General features: G+C 33.5%; 1 long non-coding RNA gene across 3 annotated transcripts; it reads right to left on the bottom strand.

Annotated features, from left to right (window-relative positions):
* Positions 1–625: 625 nt before the first annotated feature.
* On the bottom strand, positions 626–5,010 carry LOC130728717 (uncharacterized). Of its 3 annotated transcripts, none has more exons than XR_009015744.1 (9): positions 4,695–5,010; positions 4,136–4,213; positions 3,799–3,955; positions 3,186–3,537; positions 2,927–2,975; positions 2,633–2,769; positions 2,356–2,534; positions 1,792–1,887; positions 626–1,006 (listed from the first exon to the last, which is right to left on the bottom strand). It is a non-coding gene; the product is annotated as an uncharacterized LOC130728717 (long non-coding RNA). The 3 variants fall into 3 exon arrangements; XR_009015743.1 differs by having other exon boundaries at positions 2,356–2,449; XR_009015745.1 differs by having other exon boundaries at positions 1,797–1,887; positions 2,356–2,449.
* Positions 5,011–5,246: the final 236 nt, after the last annotated feature.

Raw genomic sequence — 5,246 nt, 5'->3', positions numbered from 1 at the left:
CCATTTTTTACAGAGATAGGTAAAGCCTAAACATGTAAATGAAGACTTGACAATCTGAAGATATTAAGAGGTGTGGATCATTCATCCATATATCAATATGTAGAAAAGAAAAAAAAAAAGACTAAACAAATAGAGGCTCTTAGAGTTTCATTTATAAGCCAACCGGAACTTGATGCCACTACTGCTCTAATACCAATGCCAACAATATAAAGCTGACTGCTAATCATAAATAAATAAGAGTAAGAATGGTAACAGCTTGAAATGAAAACCAAAACATAAATTTCATTAAAACCCAACAGGGAACAAATCAAGGAAAAAATATTACTTCTCATACAAACTTTTAAGTCAAGGAAAAAATCATAATCATGATAGATTAAACATTTAATTAAACGCACTTGTCTTAACCAAAGTGCGAAAATATTACTTCCCGTACAAACTTTTAAGTTTATTTCCCTGTAATTGAACATAAATAAACAAAAACTGTTCACAAATTAAAATATTTTATAATTCTCATACTACATTTTTTCACTACCAAATGAGTGTTGCCCTCTTTACCATTAACAATCTTATAATTCCAAACAAATGAAACCATGAGATCCCAAAACTGTTCTGACATGGATAAATATATATCAGCCACCTTCAAATTCCCCACATTGCAAAAAGATTGAGATAAGATCATACATGTACAGATCACAATATAAAAAAGAGAATGAGCAGCTTCCCAACTAAATCAACCATTGTAAGTTCTCGTTATTAAAACATATATTACATGTTTAAAGATGAAGAATCCCACAATATCCATGGTCTTTGCAAGCCAGCAAATAAGTTTGAGAACTCATATCCTCTAATTCACCTGCAGTTACTTGCTTATCCACTATGGTCTTTGCAAGCCAGCAAATAATTTTGAGAACTCCTTCTATCCTCTAATTCATCTGCAGTTCCTTGCTTATTCTGTAGATGAATCATCCTCAGTTCAAATCAAGTATGACACTCTTTATCCAGCACACTTTCACAAAACCAAAAAAAAAGTCATTATAATATCTGGACAGGTCACATGTAATCAAAGAAGAAATTTTATAGATACCATGTAAGAGAGCAACTTGGAATTTTTACCCACAAAAAGTTATACAATATACACTAAAATCATTACCCCAACAGAAGCTAATCATCCTTGCATTTGCTTCTCCAACCTAGAGTACTTATCAACTATACATTCTTGCAAGACATTCAACTTTCTACTTTTTAGCTGTATATAATTTCATTTATATTATTGCTCAATATAGGCTGCAAAAGATAAGCTGCCATATGTAGCTAGAAAGGGCAATTTCTTACGTATGCAAAAATAGCCATGTAAAGAGGAGCTGTGCAGATAGAAGAAGCAAAAACAAAAGGATTTTTGTTAATTTGAATTTTTATAATGGGACTGTTTAAACAAAATTTCTTGGAAATAAGCAGCTAGAATATGAAGGGGTGCATTTTAACCGGTGCATCTGTTTGGAAATTGGAAGTAAAATGTTGTAACTGTCACATGGGGTGGAAAGAAAGTAGTGGGAATGTAAAGATTCAAAAATACCCTATCTTTTCTTTTTTACCATAAACACAATCTAGAGTTCTAATCAAATCCATTAGAATCAGCAAATCACTTTATCTAAGCTTCTACACCTCAAACTTCTTATAATATTAGTTTATAAGTGTTGTGCAGTTACTTCTATTCAGGTTGATACATATCAGTGGTATTCTTCCTCACTCCTCAGGAACACAACATCAAGATTGTAAAAAGAGAGTATATACCTTACTTGTAACACTGCCTTATAATATATGAAACCAAAATCTTCCTTAAATCTTCTATTACTATGGTCTCCATCATACATCTCCCATGGAAAAGCCCTGAAATAAAGATAACTAAAGAAATCAGAAGATTTAGCTAATAGCTACAATAAGCTTGCACTGATGATGCTTTGAGCAGGCATGCCAAACCTAGAAATGGTTAAAATATACTAAGAAAGTTCTCATTCCCAATTTCCAATGGAGATAAAAAGTGAGACACCATAGAAAGATGATAATCAAGTTGCATATATAAGAATATACTGGACATAATAAGTGTTATCAACATTGAAAGAAAAAAGAACAAATAACTATAGACAACCAAATCTTGGCCAAAAGACATGAATATAACTCCCATAATTCTAGTTCTATTAGGTAGTTCAAAAAAAATTCAATATAAACCCAAAGACACAGTAACCAACCCTATGAATGAGAAAAAGTTGTTTGAGATGATTAGATATGCACTATTCACATACTGTATTAATCTCATGTTTCTAATAAATCTCAATGTATACTGCATAATTTTATCACCTTTTTCCTTTTATGATTTTTTTCCTTTGCTGAGTGTTTCTCCTTTGCAACAGTAGCAGCATCATTCCCTTCCTGTTTATTCTTCAGTTACAGCCTACAGAATCAAAGGAAAGTAGAAAGTAGTCCCATTCTTAACATAGTTCGCCGGATCAAACACCTCCAATACAAATTTTTCTCCCCTTCCAGCACAAAATAATTGATTAAAGATTAATAAGACACTAAACTCAGATTATGCGGCTCTAATCTTAATTTTCACATGAATAATCAGAACTTCTACCTTGGTCTATTGTTTTGTTGCCATCATCCACCTTCTTCTCTTAATCTAATCCTTATTATTCAGCATGTGTCATGAACTCAGAAGTGGAAAGAAACCCCCCGATTAATATTTGATATGAGAATATTCAGATAAGGAACCTGCGACATCAAATCAACCATATATGTTAAAAATGTCATAGTACTAAGAAAGTAAATAGAGTAAGGGAAATAGAGAGTGTAATAGTGCAAACTGTGTTGTTGTAGCGAAAAAAAACAAAGACAAAAAATCCACATCTCTTCAGAAATCTGAGCTCACTTCATGAAACGATTGTAAGCATATGGGAGACGGTGCTTCTTCTCAGGTGCTGCAAAAAGAAAAATCAATTTACAAATAAGGACACACATGAATGTTGTTGGGAACTGAGAAAGAAAATCATTTGTAGAGGGTGTTCTGAGTAATGTGAACTGTAACTTAGTTTTGACTTTTGATACGATTGCAAGCATGGACTTTTATACTGAAACTGAATATTAAAATTAAAGCAAATATTTTAAAAAGGAACAGAGCTGCCACTCACAATTTTCAAGGAGGTTCTGAGTTCCCAAGCACGGGCAGAGGTTGAATCAACTCCTCCCATGTCAGGGCATTGGACCCCTTCTGCCAGTGTTCTCGGGATTCTCTATTGGTCTCATTCCTCTTGAACTTGAACCTGGTCCAGCAAAACTTATTTACCCTAGGGGAGCGGGTAGCTCGGGGCTTGGTTGGCACCTAATAGCCATTAAATCTATGATCTAGCCTCTTCTGCAACACCATAATGCTGGAACCATGTCAAAATAAGGATTGATCAAACGCTTAACATCAGCAACCCAATATCCATAGTCCAAAAAACTTGAATACTTGCTTGACCCCACCAGTCTCAATTTGAAAGCCTGAAAATAAATGCACATAAATTAAGAATCACTCTATTAAATTAAGTTGTGAATGATAAAACATGTTGTCTGATAGACAATAAACTCCAATAACCACTCTTTCAAACCAATTGAGCCCGAGAAGACAGAATATTTCTGAAGAAAGATTAAATGCATCTTTTTCATTTGCAAGAAACAATATTTCAACAGTTTACATTTTGTTATGCAACAAAACTCAACCCATATGTTAATGGTTGTGGTTAGAATAAGATAGTTTCAAACCTTCACATAGTTACTTGTGTCAAAAGTGAACCGATGATAGATTCCAGCAGGTCCCGCACATCTAAGTAGCCACTTCATCCAAATGCGAATCCATCGATCACCTTTGTCCCGCACATCTAAGTAGCCACTTCCTTCCAAATGACTATTGATTTAAATGCTGTAATCCAAAACCCAATTATCTAAGCATAAAATTAATTTCAAAAGAGAAAGCCATAAATCAAGCTCAAAATCTAATATCCGGTAAAAATTCCCAATGAACAGAGATGAATTTTTGTTCTTTTACACAGTTAACAAACGCAGGAACATTAAAAAAACAGAAAAAAGAGGAAGTGAATACCTGAGATGTCGCTGTTGCGCCATGCAGAGGATTGAGGCCGTCCATCAAAAGATGATGCACCTTCATTCAGTTGTAGATCTGTGAATTAGAATGTTGTTATATTGTGTTTAATTAATTCTGCAGCATAATGGTATTGCCCATTTAAACTGGCTCAAATATCCTCCATTAACAATTCTCACACTTTCAATTTTCACCATTTTCCCTTCAACCAAATTATGCCTTCCTTCATTGAATCATCAAATCGAATAATTAAAACAAAATCAAATGCATTCAAACACTTCTCATAATAGTGTGATAAATAACTTCAAATCAAATTGATACATATTCCAATACTTTCCAAATAATCTCAGTTATAAATCAAACTTATTTTTTAAAATTAGTGAAAATATGACAACATCCTTTTGCTCAATCTTTCGGACAGTGTCAATAGTAGTTCATGTCAAGGAACATCATGGCATCTTATAAAACTTTCAATCTACAAAATTGTCACCCCTGGTCTTCTGTTCAGGATATGTATGCACAAAGACTTGAATCTCTGGTCTAGTACTAATCAACTAACCTTTAAACTTAATATTCATTCATCTAAAATACTGAGCTTCCTTTTCTTGGACAACCTATCAGCATTTTGAAATCCATTATCTTCACTAAATTGTGCAGCTGTTCGAGCCCGCAGTTCATCCAAACTCTCACCTTCTTTTGCTCTCTCTATCACCTGAAAACAACAACGACAGTTAGTTCTCAGATATTTGTTATCTTCAGAGGCCTTCTTAACACTGAATAAGGCGAAGCTGGAACAGTATAAGGGAGTCACTAAATCCTAAATAAATGGGAACCAACGAGACTATTTGAGAGGTTGGTTGACTAATCTTAAACCCATTCTAACAAGTCCTGTGTATGGTTGCACATTTGCATGATTAATTAATAGATAGAAATAGATCCCTCCCAATTGTAAAAAAAAAAAATTGGCCATTTTAAATTGAGTAAATTACGCTACACTGCCTTAAGGTTTTAATTTCCTATATGACGCAAAACTTCAAACTTACTCAAATATTAACTCCCCCATTTTTTACTACAAAATATTGTTAAAAAATTTGTTATCTACTTGAGAAAA

This window comes from Lotus japonicus, chromosome 1 (assembly GCF_012489685.1).
Source record: "Lotus japonicus ecotype B-129 chromosome 1, LjGifu_v1.2".
Taxonomy (NCBI): Eukaryota; Viridiplantae; Streptophyta; class Magnoliopsida; order Fabales; family Fabaceae; genus Lotus; species Lotus japonicus.
This window is presented reverse-complemented; position numbering and strand designations above follow the sequence as displayed.